The following is an 18025-nucleotide window of genomic DNA, read 5'->3' on the forward strand; positions in this document are numbered from 1 at the left end:
AGTATATAATAGTATATATATATATATATATATATATATAAAATATGTAATAAGTATAATAATAATAGTTAATAAATAATAGGTTGTATATTATAATAACCGCCTTTTGTTAAACAGATATACTATTGAATAGAATTATTATTATACTATTGAATACAAATATTCGTATTGTGCAGGCACGAACTCGCAACCATCGCAATTAAAGCAGTGTCAGCACTAAACAATCGTGACCCCAAAAAGGCAATATAACATTGGGTGTAGGATGCATAATTTTTTTTAGCTCTTTTGACTGGTTATGTTTATCTTTGCTTTTTATGTACGAAATATTGTTTTATTTTGTATGTATATGTACTCGTTTTTTACATTACATTAAAGTGATATTACTTTAGGGTAAAAAACAGATAACTTATTTTCCCAAAAATACTATTTTTCTATAAGTTTTAGTACTAAACATTTCTATTTATAACGTCATAGGTGATCTAGCAGTTTAGCACACTGCTATATTACCGTTGGTGGCGGGTTCGATTCTTCGCACGATACAAACATTTATATTCATGAGTATGATTATTTATATGTTGTATCTATGTATTTGTATCAGATGTCCAGTATCCATAACACAAGCTCTGCTTACCTATGAACTAGATGGCGCTGCCTGAGTTGTCCTATTATTATTGTTAGACACGGTACATATTTCAAAGTCTACTTTATTTTTAATCATTGATAGATACATTAGGCGAGTTAACACGTATCGCTCATATATCTCATAGTTTCCAATTATGGATGGTACATGCTATTAAACATGTGGTAAAGCCATTCTCAGACTGCCATGGTTGCATAAATGGCAGACACGATGTGTCTTAGCTCTTGACTGTTGATTTTCTTACTGTGGATAGTTTGTTTTTTTTATGCATCCTCACATTAGGTACTTATGTACCTATATACTGCAAACGGTTAAAAAAAAGAGACAGATCATAAATCCTATTGAGAATAGGCGGAGAAAAGTCTTGGTGCACTTGATACGACACGACGAACTTTTATTCAAGGAAAAATAGATGGCGCGAGAGGAAGTGGAAGACCAAGATACAGATATATCAAGTAGTTTAAGGAATTAGTTGGAGTCGTGTCGTATCAACAACTAAAAAGATTTACAGAAGATCGTGGAAAGTGGCGGGAGCTCGACCGACAAGAGCTCAGCTCTTAAATTATAAATATCTAAGTAGCTAATACCTAATGTAATGTGAAATGTATTTTTTAAGTACCTCAAATGCAAATATTTATATTTATTTCTATATTTCCGTGTTTAGTACACGTTATTAACATAGTTTTAATTACAATTGCATAAATAAAAATATATAAAATCTGTAGAACAAATAGTAGGTATAACAAACCCATTTTTAGTGAGATATAACGATTTTAATTGTTAATATGTTGTGTGCAATTCATTCATATTTATTGAATGAAAATAAACATAAAGCCATCGATGACTACATAATATAGGTACAGAGTTTAAACTTTAACATTAATGAATTCTGGGAAGTGTTATTTGTATCCGATTCATTATGATTTATTTTATATCATGATGATGGCACAACGTACGGCCCACTTGTTAGTAAACGGTTACCTATGGCCTATGGAAGCCAGAAGCACCAGGGATGTCACGTGAAGGTTGTCAGATAGTTAATTGGGTTTTAACACGAATAATTTATTATAAACAAAGGCATTTGCCGTTCTAGACTAGATTCCACGATTGACAAATACTCTGACGACATATCTGATGGTATGTGGTATGATAATCGTCCCTTATATACCTAAATGAACAGCGTTGTCCCGTCATGTGATGCCTGTGGTACCCCCAATGTGTCATGCGTCCTTACCCCAAAATTTCACTTTCACTTTATCACCCTTCAAAGAAATGTAGCTTGCAAATCAAGCTGTTTTATAGCTGAACTCGAGTAGATAGGTATATACGCATGCGACTTTGAATAAAGTTGATTTCGTTACAGGTATATTGAGTGATGGCAGGATAGGAAATCGACTTAGTAAGTTAAAAATAGATACCAAAATATCTTTAAAAGTAATGCTATTACAATATTCCTAGCCAATTAATTATTTATAAGTTTCACTGAAAATGTCTTTGCTTAAGAAAATTGTGTTCATTTAAGATTAGAAACGATGGAAATACGAATTACGTTGAAATTGAATTCAAATTTGAAAAAATAAATGAAGTTTTCCGTTTAAACATGTATTTTTATAACGAATCGATATTAATGATTATATTTTAATGAAAGGGTTTATTCCCGTAGAGGTTCTATACTGATTTGACACGATTGAAATACTCTTCTTTTTTAACAAAGCATTTTTTATGTGATTATGCTATAATATACGAATTAATGTTACGAATATCTATGTACATATATCATATATGTATGTACATATATTTTGACACATACCTATGTATTAATGTATTAACATATTATATTATCTGTGGTAATTTAAACGTTTTTACATGAAATTCTTGTTTTAATTTGATGTTTACGGCGCTCTCCATATCAAAGTTTTTGTAACTCTGAATTTAATATTATTCTTTGGGGAAGTTATGCTTACTACGATTAAAAAGTTCTTCAAACATTAGAAGTTTTAAATTATGTACATGTGCTTCACAAACAATTTCCATTTTGATAAGAAAATACATGACATACATTTTACTTTTAGATTAGGACACATTTTAGTAAACTCAATACTAAACAGCCATACTAATAATAAGATGTCCATCATACATAATCATCTTTAACAGCCTCAGTGGTCTAGCAATTACTCACACCGTTATGGATTTTGATTCCTCACGCTATAGAAATATTTGTATTTATTAGTATCATTGTATGTATTGATTTGCGGATTTTCTAGGACAGATGCATTTATTTAGAAAAAGAAGCGTGGGAAGAAGATGAGAAAAATGCATTTACCGAGTATTTTTATTGGAGATGATGATGATGAATGTTTAGTACTAGCATACTAAACATTACTATGTAATGTATCATAGTAATGATTATATTGTCCTACAATATTATATACATTGTATTATGGGTAGGTAGGTACATGACACAAGTTCTGTTTAACTACATAGATGGCCCTGTTTGTATAGTCCCGGATTATTATTATTGTAATTAGACAAGTTTTGTTATTGTTGTTATGATAAAAACTCATTTGTATATTATGAAAACCATTTCAATAATAAATTTTGGATTAATTAAACGTACTATTTCAAGCTGCCGCAGGGCTTTACCCCTTCATCGGATAGTAATAGAGAAGACTCCAAATATGCAGAAGGACTTATGGAGCAGCTAAATGCCAATTTATGCTTGATGGATTCGAACTTCGACTAAGGCTATTGCAATTTCGTTACCTGTTAGAATAGGATAGTCCATTGATTGCAGAAGACATTTTCTATTTTTAAACAGGCTGAGATTATATTTAAAATGTATATGAAGTGTAAGGGATACAATTTAGCGATGTATTTATGAAATTGAATAACGATCATCAGGTGAATCGGCATCAAATATTGAATGTTTCGTAAAAATGCTCCTTAAGTAAAAAAGTCAAGATGGTAATGAATATAAACATTGTAGTATAAATGTGTGCATAAGAAAATTTGTCCTTTCATATTTCTTTGTTGCCATTAAAATCCAAATTAAAATAAAAAATCATTTATTCATTTTATGAATGTCAAGTTTTTTGCATTAATATTTTTACCCTACCGTGCAGTTCAGTATACACCTGTAATTGAGAAGAACTGACAAGAAACTCAACAGAATTTTTATTTTAGATCCAGGTTATTTACATTGTACACTTATATAGGTATCTATGTCTAACGTTAAATGAAAATCCCGTGAATGAACAACTGTATGATCATTCTATTGTGTATTTTGGTAAAGAAACTGCCATAGAGATGGGACGGAATATTTAATGTAATTAATATGTCAACGTCGGAGAGCTATTAACGAACTGATCATATGAAATTAAATATATTTTTAGAAATTAATTTTATGCTTCTACATTTACCTACTTACATATAATAAAAATCATCACTTAGCCGCTTCGCAGAAATAGGCAATATACAGACAATACAGACATAGGGAATCAGAGAAGTCACAGAAAAGGACCTTCAATATAAGTCTACTTTTACTTTGAAGTATAAAACAGAATGTAATACAATAGAACGGGACAAATAGAAGAGAATACATAATAAGAGAATGTAACAGAATATATACATGAATTTACAGTCCTATTGTATTACAGTAGGTACATATATACACCCTGAAACAGTTTAGAATCGTTAAATAGGTTGATGTTATACATCTATAATTTATATTATAGTATATTAGCTACGCGCCCCGGGTTTGCACGGGTGTACGTGTATTATAAATAGTACATAAACCTTCCTCTTAAATCACACTATCTATTAAAAAAAATCGCTTCAAAATCCGTTGAGTAGTTTTAAAGATATAACCATACACAGGGACAGACAGTGACAGCGACTTTTTATACTTACTACTATATACCTACTATCATTTTCTATCTAAATCTCTCCCAGTATATCCTACATATATCAGCGTATTAAGAAAAAAAGCATGCACTTAGCAATTTTTCTTTTATTTGAATTACTGTAAATAAAATACATTTTACTAGTATAATACTGCTTCTTCTCTTTGTATAAAACTGATACAGTAGTTGTGCTCTTCGTTAAGATGGTAGTCTAGATATTTGTTTCATTACACAGAGCAATAAAGTTGTGTATTGTAAATGTTCCGTAATAGCAGTAGTTCGGTTGTTAGTTTGGTTGGGCAAACTACTAAAATTTAGCAGTGGTAATAGTTCGGGTAGCACAAAGTATCGAACGATCTAAGTATGACTAAGTAATAGTTGAACTATTCTTATTATTATTTAGGAGGTCTTTTACTAACAATATCAAGTTTAGTTAAACAATTCAAAAATGGTAATGGTTGTAAATCTTTGAAAAGTAGGTATTTGTTAGTTAAGTTAGGGTTTGAAGTTAATTAGAGTTTGAAGTTAGTTGGGGTTTGAAGTTTTGGGGTATAGCTATGTGTATATAGTTAGTTCATTACTGTTTCTGTTGGTTCAATGTAGCTTGATTGTAGTAACGAAGTATTTTTTTACAATATCACGGAACATATTGTAGTTAATGAATTAGTGTAGGTAAATAAAGGTTTATTTTTTTATTTTACTACTGATTTTTTGTACATAATAGACAATAATTTCAGCCGAGTAATAGACTCTTTTTATTATTTTTAGCCAAAATATAAATAAAGAATGACAATATTATTATTTTCGTAATTGTTTAAACAGGAAATATAAATGAAATATGCAAGAGCAATATGAATTTATATTTGAACTCTCTTATGATAAACTAAAACACATATTGTATGATATGTTTTCTATACGGCAAATGATTTTCTATTCTATTCTATTCTATTCTATTCTATTCTATTCAACTATATCTGATGGTAACCTTCGCCTTCGCGGGAGACCTAATAATTATGACTAACTTTTTTTTCTCATATAAATAAAAAAACTCTCTTAAATTATCTCTCTTATATCACAGTCTGATTGTATTTAAAGTTAAGTAATTAGTTACGTCCTGATTAAAACAGAAATATTTGACAAATAAAAACACAATATAATGCAATTGGGTTTTTGTTTGTCAAATATTTCTGTTTTAATCTGTTAAGTTTTAATCAGAACGTAACTAAAAAGCTTGCAAAAGGTTGTATATGAAAATGAAGTAGGTACGGTTACTTTTACCATATTCTGTAAGATTTAACATATAGTATACAAAATTTAGATTTGAATTATTATTCATTTAATTACTACGTACATTTACCTATTAAAAATTACGAACACAAACACGTAGATACCTATATATTTTACTGTTCACGAAATTATGTAGCGGAACCTTGTCTTTCAGCGACATTCTTTTTATGGACAATAAAATGTAATAGCTTTTAGAATAGCAACGCGTGAGGTTAGTTTCAGAGTATCTTTGTAGGCCGTTCAGGGGTATATTTGAAAGTACATTAATCTTATTGTCTAGACAGTTTCCTATATAATTCTTTGTATAGCACATTGTTGTATATATATTATATATAAGTATACATGTAGGTACTTCATCACATTCCTTCATACCTATGACGCTTACCCAGGTATATTTTTAGTTTAGATTGTAAAGCCGTAAAAATCCAATGTTTACGCAATAAGATAAGAAACCCTAAAATGACCAATTATAATGAAGGGGTTTTCATATATAGTACGTGCTATATAATAAAGAAAAAATACACTCTTTGTTTGAAATCTGATATTATGTCAGATTCAGGTTTTATAATTCTGACAAACCATAAACGCGGGTATAAAATTTTTACTTAGAAATAACAATCTCAATTAGAAACAACAACAGAAAGGTGTACTATACCAATGGGGATACTTGTGAAATAATGCTTACTAATTTAATTATGAAAACTGATGATGAAAACGAAACTCCATAAAGTTCTAAATTTTAAGATAATGTTACATAGTCGTTCGAGTTCATTTTATTAGCTTTGGAAATCATAATTAAAGAATAAAGTTCTCGAACATAACCAGTATTTGGTAAAGGCAAATGATTTCGATGTTGTACGGTTTGTTTGTTTGAAAATATTTATTATACATATCGATTTATAAACATTGTAATGTATTGAAACGGTTGGAAAAGCGAATACGATTGCTTATATTCTCGATAACTTTACAACGCTTTTTAAACTATCTGGTTATGATAACATTGAAATATATTTACATTTATGTATTTATTCATTGTAAATAACATAATATTACAAATCTGAAAGTGAGTCTCTCTAGCTTTTCACGATTGATCGACAGGGATATTCGGGATTTCGGTTCATAATAAAATTTGAAAAGAATATACATAAAAATATAAATGATATATACAACGATATAGAACGATAGAGAAAGTGTATTACATCACGACCACTATCTATAGGCTATCTTTTACGTCAAAAACAATCTAGAAGAGGTGAAATATGTGATGGAAGTTTGTGCAGACGAAATCGAGGCGACAGCTAGTTTCTTATCAAATTAATGTATTATATAAAACGTAACGATCACAAAAAAGTACATTTTAGTAAATATAGATAAAATTAACATATATAATACAAATTGAAATTACTCAAATAATATTACAAGTAGTGGTACCGGGGCGGGTCAATAGTGCTATTTTTATGTTTTTTTATAATATGAAATGTAAATAAATTTATATACAGGGACACCACTGCAGAATTGCAAAATTGTATTTCTTGTTTTTCAAATTCAATAATAATAAATGTATTTATATACATATGTATATAGTTAGTTTTACTTCATGAATTTTACTAAAATACGTCTTTGTATTTAAATGAGAATTCAGTGGAGGTTGAAAGATTAAACGTGTTTTCATTATGTATTTTTTTTCACAGTACAACGCTATTTTATACTAATAATATATGAACAAGATGTTTTTGGAATATTATGAAGGATAGTATCATGTTTTAAATGTATGTAATGTTATTTATTTGGGGTTCATTTACTAAATACATATGTACTTTTTAATTTTGATACGAAGATTGTAAAATGATTCATGCATACATACTACATAATGTTCATTAAACGGAAAAACTTTCTCTAAAACATATGTTTGGAAGTAGGCCACTGGAGTAGGTAGGGGGAAGCGTTAGTAGGAAGGTGATAAGGGTACTACTTCCTTCACTGCGGAGATTCTGGTTATTGTGATAAACTTAGGCACATACTAATTTAAAGTTTCGAAAACTATTTTCAACATTATTTTATATTGTTTGAAATTTGTAAGGACAAATTTCTTCAAATTTCGGGTTCGCTACTTTCAAAGCTGCCGCTTAAACATTTTGAAGTAACTAAAGTTCTCTTGCTCAGCTTCAGTTTGGATGCTTTATATTTTGCCATAATTTTTTGGACTTTATCGATATATATGTATCAAAATACAATATACATAGAAAATCATTTAACTTGCATTAAAATGAAAATTATTGTAAATTATTTATTATAACAAATTAGTAGAAACATAGTCCTACTTCAGTATTAGCCTAGTCTATAGCAATGACAAGGCATAAAAGATTATAAAATACTAGCTGTGTCCGTGGTTTCACTGGCATGAATTTTATAGTTTATATGTTATTCTGATGTATAAGCTATATTACTGTAAAGTTTCATCAAAATCCGTTCAGTAGTTTTTGCGTCAAAGAGTAAAAAACATCCATCCATACACACAATTTTTTTCATAATATGAATAATATTTATACAGTTACTAATGAATATATCTAGCTCATTTTACTATATGTATAAAGAGAGATACGTGTAAAATATGCTTCAAGAACTGGAATATTCATGTGTGAATAAATCAGGTATGAATGAAATCACATCCTAACTCGATTCAAACTACAGTAACTTATTCTTACATTGGTGGCGGAAGATTTTATGAAAAGATTTCATCTTCATATTTCGAATTTTCATCTCATGCTCGTAGAACGTAAAGTTCAAGTATATGATTATAATTGCTGCATTATGCATTGTTATACCTACTTGTTGCAGACACAGACTATAGTAATTATTAAATACTAGCTGTTCCCGCGGTTTTCTCGGCGGTTTTTCTATTCTAAAATCCGTTCAGTAGTTTTTGCGTGGAAAAGTAACAAACATCCATCCATACTCACAAACTTTCGCGTTTATAATATTAATAATAATAAGATAGATAAGGTAATGTTACGATATATGACTGGTAATCTAGGTATATTAAAAACCATAATAAATAAATATGTAATAAATTAGTACACATGTTTTCTGTTTTTAGTAAATAAATAAAATATAATATATAAAATATATGTGACTCAAAAGCATGTTCATAATAAGTACATACACATATCGGAAATACATCTTTGACTAGATGGAGATACATAGAGGACAAAGTATCAAAGTATTGCTACAAACTAAGAGTAACCGGTTTCAGTTTCTTGCGGTTAGCATGTACCTGTATAATGGAAATAGTTGACAAGCTACTGTCTTAATTGATGAAAACTGGCTGTATAATAGCTAACAAAGAGGCTAGGTATATAGAATTGCAAGAGACAATATGATTTAGATATGGTCTTGTTTTGACGAATCGTGAAACCGTGCGAATCGATTTTAGATGATACCTACTAAAAATAGGCTGTTTGTTAAAAGTTGTCATTTCACACGTTTCGTGCAATTGATTACTGATACAATAAAAAGTAGGTATTATCTGCCGTACAAGATAAATTACCCAACACTCGGTGGTAGCCGCTAGCGAGTCCTTGCTTATTGTTTTGTTGTTTTTGTAAAATGTATTATGTTGGATGCAACATAAAGTTGTAAATAGTAAATTCTGCATTGGTCATTTAAGCATGAGTATTAAGACACGATATTGCATACAACAAGCCTGTTAATGTTATAAACTATAATTAATAAATTAATTCAATGTTTATATGCATAAACATTTAATATTCTTTATATCACTTATACGGTATGTACCTGAATCATATAGTATGAGCTAAGACATTTAAAATTAATTTTATTTTTCTTCTATTATGCACAATAAGTATCTATCTATTTACTTATTGTTTAAGATACATTTCATCGGTTTATCTTTCAGTTTGCTGGAAGAAACCACTTAGTCTATACGTGGTTTCTTCCAGCAAACTGAAAGAGTTTGAAATCGCATTTTATAAATCTTATAATGGCCTTGGTAGTCTAGCAGTTTAACACACCGCTTTACTACCTATGGCCGCGGGTTCGATTCCACACACGGTGCTAATGCATTTGTATTTATGAGCATACCTGTTTGTATCGATCTGGTTGTTTTTTGTGTATGTATACAAAAAAAAGTACTTCTATAAGTTGTCTAGTACCCATTACATAAGCTCTCCTCACCGTGATAGACGCCGATGATGTGTTAATTGTCTAGTGTTATTAATTTATTTTTCACTTCCTTGATAAAAATTATCCAATATATTGCTTCTTGAAAAAAAAAAACAAGTGTTACATTATATGTTAAAACAATATTTTTATGTGCAACAGGTTGGGCCTGATATTTGTTTTTATATAATTACTTAGGTATATCAAGAATATAAACGTCTTGATAAACAAATCTGTTGTTGTCGGGATGTAAGGGAGCCCAAACACCAACCCAGTGCTCTAAGTCAACCTCACCTGCTCGCGGTACATCCTGCTAAACAACGGACGAGGCTCTGACGACCGGTAAATGGCGGTATAACCATTCTATCCACACACAGTTTTCAAATTCCATAGACTGATGATGGGCAGCAGCGTCATCGGTTCGAGAAACTGTGTACTGCGATCGCCAACCCGCATGCCCAGCGTGGCGATTATGGGCATATTCCTCCCATGACAAGTCCAACACAACCATGGCCCCTAGTTCCCGGCCGCTCTGCTATTCCTGGCCAAGGCGGCGGTCATGGTAATGGCAGAGCAAGGGGTGCTAAGAATCCCCGGGCTACGGTAGGCCGCCAACACCCACTGACCCTGGCTACGTATAATGGATGCACACTGCGACTGAACGAACACCTTGCGCAACTGGAAGAAGAACTGAAATACATAAGATGGCATATCCTAGGTCTTTGCGAAGTCCGAAGAGAGGGGGAGGACACCATGACTCTGGAATCCGGCCATCTTATGTATTTTAGAGAGGGAGAACAACCTTCCCAAGGCGGTGTCGGGTTTTTGGTCCATAAGACCCTAGTAGGCAATGTTGTAGAAATCTAGTGTGTAGGGTTGCGTATCTTGTATTAAAAACTGAGAGGTATAGCCTTAAAGTTGTGCAAGTTTACGCACCGACATCGGCACACTCGGACGAGGAAGTAGAAAGTATGTATGAAGACAATATCTAAGGCCCTACATAACACCTCAAAGGCATTCTACAATGTTGTCATGGGGGATTTTAATGCTAAAGTGGGAATCCGAACCAGCGAATCGTTAGCTGTAGGACCACATGGTTTGGAAAGACTACGTCGGATGAAGTCGACACTCCGGCCGAATATGCTCCAAACCATCGTTGGTTCTGAAGCATTCCAATTACAACTGGAAAATCGGTTTGCTGTTTTGGAAATCACAGACGCTATTGACCAAAAACTCGACACTATAATAGATGTCCTCAAGGATGAAGGCACGAAATATTGCGAGAAGAGGCGTACATGCAAAAGGACTGGACTTTCGAGAGAGACTCTGTAGCTTATTCAAGACCGACGCGATAAGTCCTTATCGCTTACTTCGCCAGAGCACCGGGCACTAAATAAGAAAAAGTTGGTACGACGCGATCTCCGATCCTCGAATACACTTTTCATTGAAAAAGCTATTGAGCAGAATCGGGGATCAAAAGTGTTCGTCCAACAAGTAGAAAGACGCCACTTGTCAAAGGTGGTGGGTGGTGGTTACCTTTGACAAGTGGCGACATCGACAGGTACTGTTACCGCTTCTAAGCCAGAGATCGAATACGCCGCACACTTGCAGGAGATCCCAGGGCTCCTCTGACTCGCCATTACACTGAGGAGATGCCCGAAATTAGTCGTGACGAGATCGTGATGGCTCTTAAACAGCTCAAAAATGGAATAGCCCCAGGTGAAGATGGAATAACCACTGAGCTCCTGAAGGCTGGAGGTACTCCTGTACTTGCAGTACTTCAGGAACTCTTCAACTCGGTTCTCTTCACTGGGAGAACTCCACAGGCATGGAGTAGGGCCACTGTTATTTTGTTCTTCAAAAAGGGAGACAAAACCCTACTCAAGAACTATCGGCCCATCTCATTGCTAAGCCATATATACAAGCTGTTTTCAAGAGTCAGGAAGAAGGCTTGACGAGTTTCAACCCCCGGAACAGGCCGGGTTTCGAAGTGGTTATGGCACCATAGATCACATTCACACAGTTAGGCAGATTATACAGAAAACCGAAGAGTATAATCAACCTCTGTGTCTAGCCTTTGTTGACTATGAGAAGGCCTTTGACTCTATCGAGACCTGGTTGGAGTCTCTGCAGCGATGCCAAGTCGACTGGCGATACATCGAAGTGCTGAGATGTCTCTATAACGCTGCAACAATGACCGTCCAAGTACAAAACCAGCAGACTAAGCATATCCACCTGAAACGTGGTGTAAGACAAGGGGATGTTATATCCCCGAAGTTGTTTACAACTGCGTTGGAGGATATGTTTAGAATGCTGGACTAGAAAAATTACGGCATTAATGTTAACGGCGAGAACATCTCTCACTTACGATTTGCTGACGACATAGTCATCATAGCTGAATCGCTGCAGGACTTACAGCAGATGCTGAATGGCCTGGCTGAGTCGTCTCAATGCATCGGTCTTCGGATGAATTTGATAAAACCAAAGAAACATATAAAAAAATTTTATATGTTTCTTTGGTACCAACGATCAGCGAAAAATAAATATATTATAAATACAATTAGACTTAAGCCACAAAATTATAAGTTCATAGTTTATTCATAATCAAATATATAATCTTATGTCATTATTATTCTAGATTATTTCTATTCCATTGAATATTTCTCTTTTATTATGCAGGACAAGTAGAGATGTGACATAATAGTTTTTGCAAATCATTTATTGCTTTTGGCTGTCTGTAAAGATTAAATAAAATTTCAATTTAATAGATCTTTTATCTTTTATTAAAGGCTAAATTGTGTTAATTTTGTTTACTACTATGTCGTAATAAAAACGGAATAGCTCCACATATCTTGCTATTAAGTTCCACGCAGATATTAGTAATTAATAGTTATTTTTTATTTCATTGAATTCTTCTTTGAAAGAGATTAGTTCAATTTAGTTACTTTCATAGTTCAATGTAGAACAGTCGAAATACACAATATTTTAATATTACCCAAATAAGCTGTTCATACAATGCACGGAGCACGTAACTCATTGTGTGATAAATATGAAAATGAAAATATTTGCACGTTATTTAATTTTTTTCTATATAATATAGTAATAGGAAAAAGTGGGAGTCGTGTCGTATCAGCAATTAAACAGATTGATGGAAAATCGAGAAAAATGGTAAGAACTCCACCGACAAGAGCGCGTCGCTTAAATTATGAATGAACGGTGAAATAGCATATGCCCATTTAGAATGTATTTAAAAATGTTTTATACAATAATAAAATATGTTTGTATGTCGCAGTTTCTAAAACGCTTTTTTGTATGGATAACGATGAAATGCTGCAGTTACCTGTAAAGTATACTAGTGAAGCATGATAAGATAAGCATGAAGTCAAAACAGTCAGCCAATCATGGCGAATTCACCAATAATTTAATTAACCATAATGATTTCCAGGTTATGTGCGTCTCGACGTCTGACATGGACCATTCCTAGCAACGATGTCGCTTTTTATAAAACTTTAAGAAATATAGATATTGTTTATATAAAACTGTACGTAATAAAATTTATAAAAATGTACCTGAGCTTATTATTTTCAAGAAGTTTTTCTAAACTGTTGTGTTAGGTATCTCAAGAGTAATAAACACTTAACAAATTTAAATATTTGTTGTTTAAATAGGTGCCAGAGAGACGTGATAATTTTTGCAAGTGTAATCTAAGCTGTATAATAGATAATTATCTATTTTCGATTAAACTTGTAAAAATTATCACATACTCGTCTGTCTGATGCATCTTCAAATAACAAATATTGGGTATACAATAACACTACATAACTTCTTGCAAAGCTATTATCAAAAATAATAAAAAAATGGATAAAATACGAGTCGGTCTCACACACCGAGAGTTCCTAATAAATGTATGTACTTCGTGTTTTAGATTAGTTATGAATATAAAATCGAACCGTTGCGCTAGTTAAAATGTTTTAGGCGTTCATAGGCTACGGTAACCGTTTTCAATCAGATGGGCCGTATGCTTGTTTGCTACCATCGTAGTAAAAAAATAACAATGCGGTAATGTTTACATACATTTTCAATGATAGCAGTTGATTAAAATTTGTCATTTAAAAAGTTTTTTAGACACGTGAACATGAAATGAGAGCATTATAGTTTACCTCCACTTGTACCCAAAGAAAGTTGATAATGTTGCTATTTGGGATAACAGTTTTGACGACATGTTTTATTACTTTATAAGTTTCTGTGTTAATGTGTACTTGTATTTTACATAGTAATTGAATGTGGTAAATGGAAACATCCGAGTAAATTTCGCAACAATTTGACATAGTCGCCATTTTCTCATTTATGTCTGAGATGACAAATATCTAATGAAACGTGAAAACCGTTACCTTAAACATGAGCAGTATCACAAAGTCACTTTGATGTTCATGGAACTTCTTCCACATGATCAATTGTGAAGACTATAGTACTACATTTACTTACCCTTACCAAAAATAAATACAATTATAGCCGTAATTTTTCACTCATCAAACCGGAATACAGCTTTGCAGCTTGTTTTATTTCACAGTTTGCATATAAACGACATCTCATGGATCATTAATTAATATCCGTCAAGTCGTTAAGGCTACACATTGTGTTAAAGATTCAAACACATACATATATACCGTACATAAAGTATAATCTATGTAACGCACACATTAACACGAAAAACATTACTTCGTATGAAACCATTTCTATCATATTTTGTTTGGTAAATAATTTTAATGACAATCAGGCTGATGGTCCATGATGGTAAGTGGTAACAATCACAAGGAGCACAGCAACACATCATTCGTTCGGTGAACCTGTAGTGAATAAAAAAAATCCTTTAACCGTAATAAATAATACAAAGCAAGGTACTTACGGCGTATGAGGTGGGTGACACTGACAGATTCATACACGACTTTGTACAAAGTCTTTAATACATATTTAAACCTGCAACACGTTACTCTTATTTGGCAGTCAGATAGAAGCTGAATAATTTCGTTACGAGAATGTCAACTGTACATTAATTAACACCTACTGTTTCATAACTCTTGTTGATTGATAAGTATCCCAGCTGCGCTTGCAGATTCTCTGGTAAAATATTATTCTATAATGTCACCCAAATTGTTTGCAATTTATTTTAAACAATGTGTCGGTACTAAAACTCCATCCGATAGTCTTTTTCATTACATTTATTTATCTTCACCATGAAATTCGCTAGTACTTTTATAACACCTCAGTCATGTTTCATAGTAATGGCTCTAACTTCTCAACTCCATCTTGTGTGGAGGAAATGTAGGTTATTGCTGGAGGTGATTGTTAGTAATGAGGACAATCCTCATTACTAACTCTAATTCTATCAATGTACCGAGCCAAGTACACTTCCAAATAGTCTCTCCTGGTGGTTAATTCATTACGCCACGTTCGGCTGACTGACCTGACTTCATGTTCATAACATCATCCTTCACTGGCGTAAACCATTAGTGTAGGTGGGTGCACAATTCTATTATCATGACTTCTATCATATTCATGACTATTGTCATGTCAGTCCAACTTCATTCTATCAATCTCTGTCTCAGTTGTGTCATCGCCTTCTGTTTCTGTAGCCCACGTTTTATATTGTCGTCATGTGTTGTTAAAATAATAATTTGTATACAACCATTACGTATAAAACAAACCTAATATATCATTAATTTAGGTCAAGCATTTTTGTTAGATGTTGGCATGTTACATACGTACCTACATTTTTTGTTTCACCTGTATTTTCCGTACAATTATTATTATTACGATGACTATAGATCTATAATTATTATTAATAATTGAGACTAAGTAATTCAATCAGTTTACTCATACCTAGGTTTTACTCAGATCGAATTATTGGGTTTCTTTCGTTATTATATACGTAGTTCTGTAATTATGTTTAAATATTCGATAATTATATATAGGCAATATACAATATTGTTGTACTTCAGACATGTTAAATCTCCGATATATAAAATACTATGTAGATTTGTAAATAATGTTAACTACACTATTAATTTTTCATACAAGAAATAACAATAAAATTATTATAAGCTATGCTTACGATATGATACATGCGTTACTTATTTATTGACCAAAATATGCATGCTTTAACTCAGAATTATCGATAACTAACGAATTCGGTCAGTAATTAAGGAAATGTGAAAGTAAAGATATTAAACAAGGAATATAGCAAATATATATGTATTTATAATAACAACATATATATATATATGTACAATGCATGATGTATATTAAGATCCTTTCTTCATGCATTCCTAAATCAAAATGCTAAATGACTGATTTAAAAATACATGTAGAATAAAAACAATTTTTATTTATAAAACAGATAACCAACTTAAAATATTAAAATTAATGTATGACTTAGGTCCGTCTGACAGTAATTCTTTAAAACTTGTGAGATGTCCGTAGTGCGGTCGGTTTATATACATATATAGACGACTGTTGCTACTTTACCATCACGTGCTGCTCAAGCTGTCAGCATTATTTGTCATTACATGTACGTCTAAAAAAAATTACTGAAGATGGTGTTGCATCGATAACTCATACTAATATTATAAATGCGAAAGTTTCAGTGACAATAACATGAAGGTAACATAGTATGTGGGTCGCATATGATGTATTTCAAAACAAAAGCAGACAAAGACACGAGTATCAAGTAGTTATATAAAAAATGAATTTCATATGTATGTATGTTAACTAATGTAATCTTATAAATAAATATAACGAGTGTGCAAATTTTCTGACTTTGTGATTATGTATAGGTTAGATTTTTTAACTTTCACTGATTTTAATATTCAGTATTCCAGATATTTTGAATCTTTTAATGATAATAGCGTCGTGACCTAGTGGTTTACTGCTCAGACTGGGCTTGGAAGGTTCGTAGTTCGAATTGGGCAATCATCAAGAACTGTGTGTGGCAATTTGTTGGCTAAATCTTTAATGATAGAAACACAAAGTAATATAAGGTACTGTTCCGGTAGTAGGCTCGCTTTCTGGTAGTTGTATCTATCAATGTCAATACTTCTATACCTATACTCAATTTGACCAATTAATAGCCATTTATATATTATTTTATTATAACAGCCTGCATAAATGTAAATAGATGCTACATATTATGCATAATCAAACAACAAATACAAAACTATGCAACCGAGAAAAGTTAGAGTGGTGGTTAAACCCACTAACGAGCTGAACTTTATGTAGAAAACATATTTTCTACATTTCCTATAAATACATTTATACTATGATTAATAGAAAACTATGTTCATATTAGCGAAGTATTTACTATTGGAGCATTTAACAAAATTCTGCAATCAACTAAGTACCTAAGTCATTCGATTATACGAAGGCACGGTGTTAAATGTGCTTTCAAAGGGCCAGGGGGTGGAATATTATTAAAACCGTCATTAGTTATTGCCACAAACATGTCATACGTGTCGAAAGTTAAATTTGGAGGATGACAACAACAACATTTCGATAACTTTCTTAAAAGTAACGACGTAGAATTAAATTTATAAATAAATAAATAGTAAATTCGTCTGTAGCGTTTACTTCTTGTAGAGTCTACTTATTCACTCTCTATTGCATGAATACGGAAAATCCTCAATTTCAGTAGTTAAGTAATTTATTTGCTAACCTGAAAATATTAATGTTTGACCTTCTGAAGGTCGCGTTTTCAGTTCCGTACAATGTACGAGTATACACTTGTATTTATAAATCAGTTTATTTGCCTATTATGCCTAATCTTCAATAAAATGAATATTAAGCCGCCGCTTTATCTACATTTTGTTATTGGTATATTTAAATTTGTATCCGTATTCTTGCGTTGTGCTTTGCTCTAATCTTTTATGACATCCTAACAAAAATATATTTAAATAATTACACGTTTTCACGTAGAACGCGGTAGCGTAGAAAGTCGTAAAAATATGTTGTCCACATTACTTTA

At 32.1% G+C, this 18025-nt stretch overlaps 1 pseudogene; it reads left to right on the forward strand.

The window, feature by feature from the left end:
- Positions 1-10497: 10497 nt before the first annotated feature.
- LOC131845072 (uncharacterized) lies at positions 10498-12612 on the forward strand (annotated as a pseudogene).
- The last annotated feature ends 5413 nt before the right edge of the window (positions 12613-18025 follow it).

The sequence above is a fragment of the Achroia grisella genome, unplaced genomic scaffold (genome assembly GCF_030625045.1).
Source record: "Achroia grisella isolate CSIRO2021 unplaced genomic scaffold, CSIRO_AGI_Agris_v1 utg4502, whole genome shotgun sequence".
In the NCBI taxonomy this organism is placed as follows: Eukaryota; Metazoa; Arthropoda; class Insecta; order Lepidoptera; family Pyralidae; genus Achroia; species Achroia grisella.